Raw genomic sequence first — 13517 nt, forward strand, 5'->3', positions numbered from 1 at the left:
GAGCTGGGTTGTACTGGTGTGGCATCAGTGGCACGTGTTGGTCACCTGAGCCTTGGCCTGGACAGAGGCTTCCATGTGCCCTGAGCTGCCCATAACAGTGCACAGCCACTGGGTAGGGGATTCTGCTTGGGGACACATTGGGTGTACGTTACTGCTCACACGTATGGAGCCGGCATTGCTGCAGTGCCTCTCCAAACATTCCCGAAGCAAATGTTAGAGATGGTTCACCCTCATCTTCCAGTGCAGCTGCATTCAGTGCCTGAAACAGGGAGACGACCTTCTCTAGCACTGCTGGCGGGGATGGAGGCAGGCAGAGTGTAAATATCCAACTCAAAACTGGCTGAGACACCAAAGCAGCTCCTCAGTGCTTGCAGTAGGTGCCATGGGCTCTAATGGTCATGAGTCACAGGGTTTCTCAATCTTGCTTTGAAAGCCCAGGCAAAGGGGGCCAGCAGCAGATCCAAACATGACAAAATGAATGTGCTGGGCATCTGGTGTTTGCCGCCAGCGCTGCACTTGCTTTTGTGAACAGCATATTGCTGTTAGCAGAGTGGTGAAAGCTGCTGCCAGGTGGGGAGGAGGCGGGCGGAGCGCTGGGTGCGCTCATTGCTTCTCAGACGTACAAAGATGAGTTTTGTTTATGTGGAACAGGCCAAAACAGTACCAGTGGTTTAAAAAATTAAAACATTTTTTTTTAAAAAATATCACTTAGAATTCAGTACCGGTGGCAAACATGATCCCAGCACCTTGGTGCTGCTGAGATTGCTTATTTCAGGAGGTGATTTGATACTGGAAGTGCTGGAAACGTCGCGAATTCAGGAGGGAGCAATGAAAGTGCTGAAGGTCTGACTGCACTGATTAATGAGTACGCATCTTAGCTGCTGACCAAGAGCGATGAGGGAAAAATTGAGAGCAAGGTAGAAGCATCTAAAGAGCATGATCATCTTTCAGAGAGGAAAAGCTGTTTCGGATGTGCCGATAAGATGATGTGGGGATAAAGGAGAAGATATTAATCAGTGGAAAGTAAGTCTGGTTATCAAGAAACATTTCCTAACAAGAAGACCCATCAGGATGTGGAACAGGGGAAATAGTGGAAGTCCCGTTGCTAGTCACTTAACACTGGATCAGAAAATGTACTGTAGGGAACAATCCTCTGCCGGCAGGAAGAAACTGAGATGAGCTAATAGGACTTTCCCATATCTAATTTCTGCAATTCTGAATTCCATTAGGGAAAATAATCCTTTCAGATTCTTTCTCTGGCCAATGTAATTTCCAGTTCAGCCAATGTTCCATGGAAAACTGAAAAACACTGAATGCAGAAGCATTTTGCTTCCGCTGTTGACATTTTTGGTGGTCTTTTGTTGAGCATCAGTGTCTGAAATGAGAATGTAATGCTCTACTGACTTGCAGACTAGGGTTACATGCAGAGCAGTAAGTAGCCTCCTGCACGTTTTCATAACATGGCTCAATGATTAGCTATGTGATGACTCAGGTGAAAAAAATAGCTCATTCTCCATGGTCTGGTAGGTTCTTAAGTTTTGTCCTTTCTGTGATGTCAATGGGAGGTTGCATTCATCAGTGTCTCCCCGTGCTCAGTTTGTTCTTCTTGCCATGGGCAAAATGCGTCACCTCCCTTAACTTTTCCCCCAGGTACCACTAACTTTGAACTTTGCAGCCGAAAGCCCTGTGTAAGCACCCATCCTCTTTTCTCTCTTGGATGTAAGACACTAAAATTAGCAGCACAGGCTTAACGCTATCGTACAGAAAACCTTCTGGTTGTTTAGCTTCTGCTTCAGCCTCCTGCAGCCTCCCCTTACTGGCTGGACGTGTGGGATGCCGGTAAGCCATCTGACCAGATTCTCTGAGGAGAACGTTGTGGTCCAAGGATGTGGGCTTTGTGCTGCAGAGCCCTCTGGACTGCTGGGTTGCGTCCAGCCATGGTGGGACAGGCTGGATGTCCTTGCCTGGCAGTTGTTCAGTGCTGCTCCCAGAATTGTTGCTGCTTTCACAGCCCGCTTCATAGCGGACGTGTCTCGGCAGCAACAATTCCTTGCAAAAAGGCTTTTCTTCAGCTGTCTCAGCAGAGACAGAGTGGAAATCCTTCCAGGTCCCAGGGAAGCCAGGGGAGTGGCAGCTTGCAGGGCATCTCCTGCCCTGCATGGGCCCAGCTGAGTTCCCAGAAGTGCCCGGTGCTGTTTATCCCTGCCTTTTAATGGTATTTCAGAGATCCGGGCAGCACTGAACACCCCCGAAAATCTTGCCTGTGCCTCTGGTACCTATTGCCACATTTTGCTGTGGCTGTAGGGCTTTTCTCTAGACTGTTTTCTGTTCCTGCATCAAAATTATGTTCCTCAGGGCAATGTTTGCTGGCTCCTTTCCCAGCGCAGCCGCAGCACTGGAGTTTGTGCCATAGCACCTGTCTGCACGGTTTGACTGTGACAGGACCCTCCTCGATACCCTTCTGTCTTTTATCACTTGTCGTGATAACGGCTGCAGGACCTTGACCATCTGATGTAGGATTTGAGGAGGGAGCTTCTTCCACTGGTTTATAGAAATGTGTATGGTCTCACTCTCCTCCCTAGGGCTGTATTAACTTAATAAACTAAGGCTCTAGTCGTCATATAATATTTATGCTGGGTACTCCTGCCTCTGCCGCCTTGTCTCTGTGCATGAAAGATTATCATCTCCTCAGATGAGGCAAACCAAACGTGTATGTCTTCAGAAGTAATCGTCAGCATCTGCACAAACATCTGACGGGAAAAGGGTCATGATTTTCACTCAGGAAAAAAAAAAAATTAATTCTTGCTAATTTTCCATCTGCCCTGCAGATCTCAACCCCTTTGTAGACTGCAGTGTGATCTGCTCCAGAGCTGCACACTGGGAGTTTTCTAATGAGCTGGAAGAGAGGCAGGTAGGAGCAGACAGCAGATGGGCAAGGAAAAAACTGAGTAATCCGTTCTTGCCGTCCCAACCTATCATAACTTTGTTACTTAACAGGCTTCTGCTGAGGGGTTATTTAGAAGCTTTTCAGAAGCACAAGTTGTTTTTTTAAAAGACTTTAAGGGTTTAAAATACTCAGCCGGCTTCAGTCTCCTGTTCTTTTTGGCCAAAGTGGGAGAGAACCCAGGCACAATGTGGTGGTGTTAGATGCAGAAGAACTTTCTCTGAGGTTTGAGCTAGAGATTTGAGTCAGTGACTGATAGATGATGGGTCTGGTATCTCTTCCAGCTTTGTCTCTCGTTTGCTTTTCCATCCAGTTAATTGTAGAGAGGCAGCAACAACTCTAGGTGCTGGAGGGGGAGTGACTTTTTCTGGTCAAATCCTCATTTTGTGAAATAAGGTTTGAGATTATGTTCACTAATATTATCCAGGTGCTTGAGTACTCATAGTTGGTGGATAACGTAACCCCAGAAGCAGCAGCTCAGTTGTTTTTCTGCTTTGCAGTTTTGCAGCTCATCCCAGCGCTGCCTGACCCGGGGCCCTTCTAGCAGCCTGTGCAGAAGCCAGCGTGTCCCCTCAACTCAGTCCCACCGGTGGAGCTCTGAGCAGCCCTGCCAAGGCTTGCAGCAGATGGACTGCAAGGTTCAATGTTCTGCTTCAGGCTTTTAACTCTCACAACAGCAGATTTCCCCAGTGTGTGTCCAGGAAGGCTTTAAAACTGCTCCTCTGCTTTACAACCTTCTGTGCTTCAGGGCTTTTGGCTGGAGAATCCAGCAGGTAGTGAGTGGTTCCCCTAAGAGCAGGGACCTTTCCCTGTTGCTTCGCAAACTTTATCCCAAGTTTTGCTCAGGGTAAGGAGAACTTTAGGCTTTGAAAATATGCTGATGGTGAATGTGCTCTGCCCCCATGTGCCATCTTTCGATTCTTCTGCATTTCTAGGCAGCTGAGGGATGACACTGGCAATCCCTTTCCTGCAGATGGGGAAGCTGAGGGAGGTAGAAGAGCTCATGCCACGGTAATGCTGTGGGCTGGAGTTCTCCCAAGTAACACGCTTGCTGCCACGTTATGTTGCCTGTCATTGTAAGCACATTGCATCTCTAGGTGATCTAGGATGGGCCTTGGAAAAATAGTCAGTTTGTCATCTTTATGCTTGCTTTATTACGGCCACTGAGGCCCAGTGTTGAAGTTTCTTATGCTGTTTAATAATCCTGTAGAATTTTCAGAAAAATACACCACTTATTGTGCCAGACCCCTGAATGTGTTTGAATTATTAACTTGCTGCAAAAATTGCCTGTTGTCTTGTCCCCTCAGAGACACTCAGGAGATGAAGCGATTGCTTTCTGGTATACTTTGGGATCATTCAGACTCAAGAGAGCTATACATGTGTCTCAAGGTACAAGTGACAGGTCTTGTCTAAAGTTTCAACTTCTATAGCATTCATACTGTGTAGCTTATGAATACTGTGTCCAGTTCTGGAGCCCCCAACAGCAGAAGGACGTGGAGCTGTTGGAGAGGGTCCAGAGGAGGCCACGCAGATGCTGAGAGGGCTGGAGCAGCTCTGCTGTGAGGCCAGGCTGAGAGAGCTGGGGCTGTTCAGCCTGGAGAAGAGGAGGCTCCGGGGAGACCTGAGAGCGGCTCCCAGTGCCCAAAGGGGGCTGCAGGAAAGGTGGGGAGAGACTGTTCAGCAGGGCCTGTTGTGACAGGGCTAGGGATAACAGTTTCAAAATAGAGGGAGGTAGATTCAGATTAGATATTAGGAATTTTTTTTTTTTACGCTGAGGGTGGTGGAGCACTGTCCCAGGTTGCCCAGAGAGGCAGTGGATGCCCCATCCCTGGAAATGTTCAAGGCCAGGTTGGCCGGGGCTCTGAGCAACCTGATCTGGTTGGAGATGTCCCTGCTCCTGGCAGGGGGGTTGGACCGGATGACCTTTGAAGGTCCCTTCCAACCCAAACCATTCTGTGATTCTATGATCTGTCCCTGCTAAAGTAATTTAATCAGCTGAGAGAAGTTTATAAACCGTCCTGCCATCCTTTCAGGTCCAGATCAGCTTCACAGTTGCTAATAGTTGCTAAATGTCCTGTGAGGGTGGCTTTTTGCATGCTGAGGAGTAGCGTGCGGGTTGCTGTGAAGGATCTCTGTGTTCCGCTGCACCGGCAGAAGGTGCTGAGTGAACTGGCTGCGCGGCTCATACAGGGTGCAGCTAATGACATGGAGAAGCGTTAGTAGCTGTGGCTGCCTCTAACATCTATCGCCTGCTGAGATGCTGCATGAGCATTGCTCTGGGTGACCGCAGCCAGACGTTCCCAGTCCCCAAGCCAGCTCAGGTGTCTACGCAGTGAACACCGCGCAGAGGCAGGCATCGATCCACAGAATTGCAGAAAATCAGGCACCCCGATCCTGTTGGGGCTTCAGTTCTCAGTGACTTATGAAACTAGGTCTCTGGCTAAGCTGCCCTGGTGTGAACTGGGATGCGATGGCAATTAGCGACCCTGTTCCATTCAACAGGCAGAAGCAGTTTGAGGTCATGCTTCGCCAGGGTCTTCTGATAAACGCTCAGTTAGGTGATGAATTTAAGGTTCTCACTCTTGCTCTTTGGCACTTGGTATTCACAGAAGCAGCCACAGGGAAGCAGGAGATGGTACTGCCGAGGACATCTTTAACATCGCAGGAAATACCTCCCCAGCTCAGCAGAGAAGGGCCAGAGCAGCGGTCAGCTACCCTGTGTCTGAGTGGGGCCAGGAGCACGAGGAGGGGAATCCTGCGAGATCCAGCTGAGCTTCCCAAACCACAGGTGTGGAATATTGTCCTGAGGGTTAGTAACTGTCGTGATAGTCTTCCTCAGAGGGGAAGCATGAACTTTGCCTCATTGCTGTTGTTAAGGAGTTATTTGAACACTATTTCAAAGCAGAGTGAGGCTGTTCCTTTGCTGGGGTGTGTGATGAGGATCATAATAAACGTCAAACTGTGCAGGATTACAGGGTTCTTGTAGGAAATTCCCAAAGAGGAAATTCTGAAGAGGAAAATTAACTGGAGGCAGGGGAAGCTAAAGACTTGGCCTTCACCAGCTCTGCTCTTCTGGCACAAACTGGCTCTGAGGGTGAGTGTGCGTGTGCATGTGAGCAGCGTGCGTTCAGGCAAAGCGTGTGACTCGCAAGCGGCAGTGGACGTTTGCATTCACAATCAGTCATTTCCTACGTGAAAAGGTCTGTTCTGCGTGTTGAAATGCTGCACAAACAGGCAGCTTGCTGTCTGTTTTCCAAGTATGAAACTGAGGCAGAGAGAAATAATGGGCTGGATCTGCACGGGGCTTTTTGTTTATTTTAAGTAATAACGACAAAGGCTTTTTGTTCCAATTATTTGAATAGGTTTTAGGGAAGTAGAGTTATCTAAGACCTTAGTTCATGCTTTATCCTTACTACCTCCCTTACAGCGCCTGTAACTTGCTTTGCAGGCTCTGTGTGGAGTTTGTAGGAAGCTGCCCATGTTCTCCGTGTCCCGCGCTATCTGTCTGATGTCCTGGGCTCTCTCCAGCCTGGCCCCGGTCTCTGCTGTGCCCGTTCAGTTCCACACCCAGCAGGGCCTTTCCTGGCACCTCTGGGGATGTTACCAGTCTACGTAAGCACATTTGGTGATCCAAACTTGTTTAAAAATGCATATTCCTGCACTGGAGACGAAAGGACCAAACAAGTATTATACTTTAATTCCTAACCTGGTCTGTTTGATAGAGCCCGTCCAATGCTACCAGATGAGTTAGCAGAGATTCCTGAGAAAGCAAGTGTGTGAGGCTTTAAATTACTTGGTAACAGCTGCCTGTGCTTTTGTGTATTTCTAACCCTCCAGATTTATTTTCTGCGTTGCCCCTTGATAGTGCCTGCTCTACTGCCAGCTGCTTCCTGCATCTTTCTGTTCCCAGTCGTGTTCCTCAACTCAGACCCATACAATTGTTAGAGGAGGGGGGGAAAATCATCTCAGCGGCATCCTTTGCCGTTGGCATCACTGCTTTTGTGCCGCCGGCCTCACCTGCTCGGGGTTTGTATGAGTCAAAGCCTGGCTTAACTGACACATCTGTTGTCCTTTCTGACCACGTTGGCCCTCAGACTTTTGCTGCTGAAGCCAAGTTTTACGTAGCTAGTTGAGTAGTGATTGCGTACAGAGCCTGGCACTTAAAGATTTTCTGCTCTTTGTGAAACTGATTGCCTTACAGGGCAGTATAGAGACCGTGGCATACATAATCCTTGCTATCTGAGAGTTCTCAGGAAACACTCTTTCTGGTTAAGGTCTTAATGGGAATTAAATTTTAAAGTCATTAAACACCCACGTGCGTGTATGTGTGGATTCTAAATACTGCTGTGGCATCACCCATGTATCTTTAGGAAATCCTATTCCTGAGAGCATCAGCAAGCTTTTCAGAGACTTGGGCCCCTTCTCAGGAGGAAAAAGGATGGTGAAAGATTGAAAATACAAAAATCATAAATAGATCAGAAAGCATAACCCTGTAGATCAGTTTGTTCATCCCCCTGCCAGCGAAGAAGCCTTCTGCCTGATCCCTTCTCCAGTTCCCTCTCCAGCTCTGCCCATGTGATGGGTTTCTCTTGCGTCCCTGCGGCATTTCTTCCACAGTCTAATAGATCTACCCATTAGGAAATGTTTTCTGAGGTTTAATCTCAACTTTCCTTTGTTCTACTTTATTCCATAACACCACGGACGGTGCTTGAGTTGATGGGAGCTGGACCTGTGCCTGTTTTCACGGAAAAGTGCAGAGCAGTAACAGATGAGATGACAAAGAAATTTAAGGAAGTAAATGGGAGTTTGCCAGAGGCTCCTGTTTTTGAGTATATTTGCTCTCACATTTGTCAGGAGGAAATCTCTGGAGTCCTTCTCAAGTATCTGGAGCACAATTCAGCGGGTGCTGGGTATCCTAAGTCTTCCCACATTGCCACTGAGGCTCACAGGCAGTTTAAGGAGAAACTTCCAGAGGAGAGAAGTTTTGATGTCCTGTCCAGACGTAAAGGGAAGAGAATGGCTGGTCCTGAATATTGGACTACAAGCCATCGTTTCAGCATCTTCTGGCCTACCTAAATGTCCCCAAACCTCAAAAAGAATATGATGCCCCGGAACTTACACCATTTTTTTTTTTTTTTTCCCTGACCCAAAATCAGTAGAAAAGCTAGAGCGGTCGCACGATGAATTAATCTGGGCCTGTTAACATCAGCATTTCACGGGATCTTCCCTCCTGCCAGTAAACCGCCGATGCTACTGGGGTATGCAGAAAAGTACGAGACAAGGAACAAAGCAGCCATGTCACGTAACAGTTACCAAAGATACCGACAGCAAAAAAAGTGCCTCTTACCTGGTTTGCAGATGGGCAGGATGTCTCGCTGGGGCTTCGTTACAGCAATTTTGAAGAAAGAAAGAAAAGAAGAGGGAAAATGTTCTTCAGCAAGTGAGAAATCTGTCGATTTTGGAAGATGAGCGAGGAGCAGGCCACACCATCCAGTGAGCTGTCTGGCATTTGCTAACCTCTGTTTGCTGGTTTCTTTGAAATGTGACCTATTTCCTTGTTGCACAGGAAAGGAAAGAAGAGAAAATAAAAGCTGTGTAGATCTGAAGAGTGAAAGAGCTCTGAGGCCTTCTCGGTGCCACGGCGTGGATCTTGTGTGGAAGAAAACAAATCGGAGGAAGGTGGTGAAGAGCTGTCATTATTTAAACAAATGTGTTGGGGAAGACACTGCCTGGAGAGCAAAGCTTTCCTCTTGCCGATTAAGCAGATGGTCATGTGGAAGTGAGCCTTTTTGCACAAGTATCTGTACCATGCCATGGTGTGTCCTTTGGAAGTCACAAGGGGATGAGGAGAGCTTCGTTTCTCTGGATTTGCCACATCCAGGCCGGAGGCGACTGAGGAAGGCTCTCTGTGTAGGGCTGCTTTGGAGCAACAGTTTGTGATGGTCAGCACCTAGGCTCAGTAACCCAAGAAGCCTCTCCTAGACTGTTTTTCCTTCTCTGCTTTCTGATCAGCTCTTTGTAGTGCCAGAATGGCCATAGCACTAACAGCTGGGCTGGGAACTGACCAACACCAGTCCCACCAAATGGTGCTTACTTTTGGCAGGGTTTCCAGCTGCTCCGCAGGGACATCTCCCTTTCCAGCAGGGAAAAGTTTCCACCTTTAGTCCCCAGCCATGGTAAGTAGCTCCCTACCACTTAACAACTCATTAGCCTGGAAGAGACAGCTGAAGGGTCAGTGTTCAGTGCCAGCTCTTGGTGACTGCGGAGAAAGACTACAGTGCCGTGACTTTTCTGCCAAATGCAAAGAGGTGACCCAAAGAGTCATAGAATCACAGAAGGGTTTGGATGGGAAGGGACTGTTAAAGCCCACCCAGCCCAACCCCCCTGCAAGGCGCAGGGACATCTCCAGCCAGATCAGGTTGCTCAGAGCCCCGGCCAACCTGGCCTTGAACGTTTCCAGGGATGGGGCATCCACCACCTCTCTGGGCAACCTGGGCCTGTGCTCTACAACCCTCAGTGTAAAAAAAAATTTCCTAATATTTAGAAATGGGGAATCCCAAAGCACTTTGCTGTTGCAGGCAGAAGACTCTACACTGTAGAAGCTGAGACTAGGACCCTCTTCGCGGCAGGTTAAGCTTGCTGACATTCAAGCCTGATTGGAACAAAAATGTACAGTAGTAGGGTTAGACAGGCAAAACACAAACTGTCCTTGGGCATTACTCAACTGTGTGGCATTTCATTGCCAAATCCCCCTTGAGGAGCCCTTTGTTTACATTTTGACCTGGAGCCATACGTGTTTACTCAGAAACCCATATTAGAGGTTTTTCCAAGGACAAGGTGAGATCCTGAGATAGAGGGGATGAGTCACCTGGGCCATTTACGATGGGGAAAATGCAGCATCCCAACACGCCCAGCCTTGCAGTGGGAGCAGAGCTCTCCCAATCCTGAGCCCTCCGCAAGGCTCACCTGCATGTCTGTCTTTTGCCCAGGGTCCCCACAAAGTTTAGGCAACGTACAATGATCTTGATAACAGGTTTCTGAGGTTTCAAAGCTAGCGGTGGCTCTTTCAAGCTGGAGTTACAAATTTGGGAGACACCAACCCAATTTTATCTAACACCTGGCATTAATTAAACTGAGTTTTACTGTTGGACAATGAGTTTGTATGTCTCTACACTTGTGGAAAAACAAAACCATTTGTTTACAGTTAGTTTTACTTGCAGGTTCTCAACCTGCTGTATTTGGGCTGCAAACAAAGCAGAGCAGTTTGTTTATGAGCGCAGTAGCTGAAAGGCTGAACGAAGCCTTGTTGTGTTAGGTACCCATCAAAAGGGTTAGTCAGTGGCTGAGTAGTCCCAGCATGGACCTGGGGCCAGGCTGTGATGTACAGCCAGAGCTGGGAACTTTGCCCAGGCCCTGCAGTTTAGACATAGCAAGAGCGAGTTTCTTTTATGTACAAAATGATTATACAAAATTACCCCATTGGGCCTCAGCATCGTTCCCTGTGTGTTTTCATGGCAACCAGGACAGAGTTTGCAGCCTTATAAGCCTTAAAATGAGCGCTGGCCTCAGCGTTGTTCAAGCTGATGCTGCAGCTGGGCATGTCGGATGCATTTGGGCATGAGCCAGCACCACCGAGAAGTGATGGTGCCAGGTTTGCCTGGAAGCGTTGCTCTTTCTGCTTCCCCAGGGCTTGGTGCATCACCTCTGCAGGGTTCCTGCCACCCTGGTGCTGAGCCTGGACCTTACAGGATCCGAGCGCACGGCCTCTGCCAGGTGTAGCCACAGGAGGGTGCAGTGTCCCGGGGTGCTGAGCTTTGGGGACGGGGGGCTGGGGCTGTGCTGAGCACGGGGCTCCCTTCCATCCCAGGAGTGAGCGAGGATGTGGGGGAGCCGGTGGGAGAGGATTTCAAGCAACTCCTGGAAATGCATCATCCTCTCCTCGTCCTAAGAAAGAGAGGAAGCAAGTAGCTGGTGCTGCATGATGTTGGAGGTGAATTATCGTAGCCGTCAATTGCCTGTGAACCCCTTTTTTTTTTTCAAGCAGAGTCCGGTGCTCTTATCTGTGAGTACCTGGTCTCTTTTTACCTTTCTCCATTTTCTAGACTCTTGTGTGAGAGATAGAGGCCTTGGCTTGGGAAGGTGGCTCCATCACCCCTTCAGAGACAGGTTGAGACTGGAGTATGACCTAGGGGTTTTTTTGGTGAGGAGTTTGCATGGCCTGGTGTGAGAGGGTCCTCAGAGCAGCACTGCTTTTGGGTACCAGGCTGGGGAGGTGGGCCTCGAGCACAGGGATTGTGTGTCCTTGTATGTCAGGAGTCTCTAACACTGTATTTACCATCCAGGAGCGACTGGAGATCCTGCACATCAGGGAAAAGCACATTTCCCTAGGAAGGGAGAGGGCCAGGCAGCACTGAGCTGCTCGGTGCTGAGCAGGGAAGATGGATGTCTGCAGCCTCTGTCCCTCTTCGTTACACACTGAGCCTGTTTGGAGACAGCTTCAGCAGACAGAGAGCCCCTGGTATGGCAGCGGGCCATGCTTTGGGCAATTAGTTTTTCCCTGCCCAGAAGCAGCACGATTCAATTAAACCCCAAATACTTTGTTTAGCTGCTCTTTTATGTATGCACTTTAGGGGCTCAGACAATGGCCAGCGTGGCCTGGGGAGGAAGGAAACCGGTCTTTCTACCCAGCCAGGGAACCCGCCAAAAAAATCTAGCCCAGCAGTTGCAGTCCTTTTGAACTCCGTTCTCAAACACAGCGCCAGGCCTTTCCAGTTTGTCTGTAAGGAAGAGTGGTCCTTGTGCTTGAGATGGGATCCCTGGGACTGGGGCAGCACTGGGAGTGGAGCTAGGGACCGTGAACTCCCACCATCAGGATATTTTCCCTTGTTTCCTCGGGCCTGTTAGGATGGCCGTGCCTACCAGGCAATACCGAACACTTTGAGACCAGCGGAGGCTTGGGAGGTCCCTCCTGGGCATCTCCTGCTCAGATCCCTCTGCTGCGCCATCCGAGGGGTGGAGTTCAGAGGGCTTCACTAAGGGTTTACACAAGTTCGTGAAAGAAAACGAATTATGGCTGTTAAATGCAAAGGTACAGCTTCTGACTTAGGTTCAGCCCTACATTTGGTTTACCGATAGCAGAGGATGTAGGAGGATATACCACAAAAAGTACCACAACCTCTTGCTTTTTTTTTTTAATCCCTTTTCTTAGGCATCCCATGGCCAGCATCTGATTAGGATGTAGGGCTGGCCAGGCCTTTGTGGATTTTCCTTTCTCTGTTCCCATCTCATGGTCAGGTGGTTACAGACTGGTGCTAGATCAGCCTGAGCGGCACCCAGGACCATCGCCAAGAGCCCTGGCTGCTCCGGCTGCCGCAGGGCTGGATCCTGTGGATTTGGCAATGGACGTACCTAGAAGGGCTGCAGCGGGACGTGCAGTCTGGAGAGGCCGGCTGTCCTGCGGACTGGGCATCCACGCCACACTTCACAGGGACACAAACCCTCCTTCCCTTCCCAGAGTGCCCCTCTTGCTCCTGGGCAGAGGGGTCTCATGTTTGGGGAGCTTGAAATTAACTTCTCACCCTCTTACTCTTCATTCAAATCCTCTTAAAACTAAAGGGGGATGATTTTGGGGTTCCTCTGGTCCCGTTGATGGGCCTAGGCTGGAGGTCGCTGCCTGGCGCTGGCCCCTCTCCCGGTCTCCTTCCTCCTCTCTGTATCCCGAGAAAAGCCGGGCAAAGCATGGAAAGGCCCGTTTTTATAATATTTGCAGGATTGCCCGGTAATTCTCGCTTTACGAAGGCCCACATATTCAGCTTTCTAATCTCAAAGATGACTTCAGAAGGAAGAAGGAAATGAGCTCCTGCCCTTTATTGTAGCTTATTGTTTTATGTGTCCTGAGAGGGCTCTGTTTTTAAACAAGCAGTATTTTATTAGTTGCAATGTTTATTCTTTACTTTGGAAATGTATTGTCCTTTGTGGGACACTCCACGGCGGCAGCAGAACAAGAGAAATTACGGCCTCGCAAGAGCCAGCAGGGCAGAAATGATGTCACTCGGGAGGGAAGGAGCTTCTTCAAACATTAGCGAATTCTTGAGGGCTTTTTAAAATTTAAAGCCAATACCTAGGATGACTGCGGAGCACAGCTGCCTTTGTTAAGCCGTTTCATCAGGCATCCACTGGCTTTTTAAAAGCATTTTGAAAGCTGTGGTTAAAATGAAGGATGAGAGTGTTGTTCATTGTTGGGAGAAAAAAAAAAAAAAAACAAAATCCTGGCTTGCTTTGTCTATTTTGTCTGCCGTCTGCCACCGCCAGCATGACCTCTTTGCTTTATCACTTTTATTGGGATGTTTTATCAGGCAGGGAGCCGCCTGCATCGCCGCTGGGGCTGCACGGGGACGATCGCTGCTCCGTTGCAGCAAGACGCAGCACATGAGTTTTATACTGCGGCAGGCAAGACCTGCCTTCTGCACTGATGTCAGCAGGCAGGGCGGGACTTTCACAGCCTTGTGGGTTTGGGGATTTTTTTTTTTTTTTGGATAATCCTGGCAAAATTCCTGAGCAAAGTTTTTTTTTT

The 13517-nt window shown here is 48.9% G+C and overlaps 2 protein-coding genes across 2 annotated transcripts in view; one reads left to right on the forward strand and one right to left on the reverse strand.

Annotated features, from left to right (window-relative positions):
• Positions 1–8426, reverse strand: part of ZAP70 (zeta chain of T cell receptor associated protein kinase 70) — a 29147-nt gene extending 20721 nt beyond the window's left edge. The window contains exon 1 of the mRNA XM_086767263.1: positions 8292–8426. The gene's annotated coding sequence lies outside the window, so the exon portion shown is untranslated. The remainder of the gene's footprint in view (positions 1–8291) is intronic.
• A 581-nt stretch (positions 8427–9007) lies between these two features.
• Positions 9008–13517, forward strand: part of ADAMTS10 (ADAM metallopeptidase with thrombospondin type 1 motif 10) — a 63380-nt gene continuing 58870 nt past the window's right edge. The window contains exon 1 of the mRNA XM_086767383.1: positions 9008–9120. The gene's annotated coding sequence lies outside the window, so the exon portion shown is untranslated. The remainder of the gene's footprint in view (positions 9121–13517) is intronic.

This window comes from Chlamydotis macqueenii, chromosome 26, assembly GCF_036417535.1.
Source record: "Chlamydotis macqueenii isolate bChlMac1 chromosome 26, bChlMac1.mat, whole genome shotgun sequence".
NCBI lineage: Eukaryota > Metazoa > Chordata > Aves > Otidiformes > Otididae > Chlamydotis > Chlamydotis macqueenii.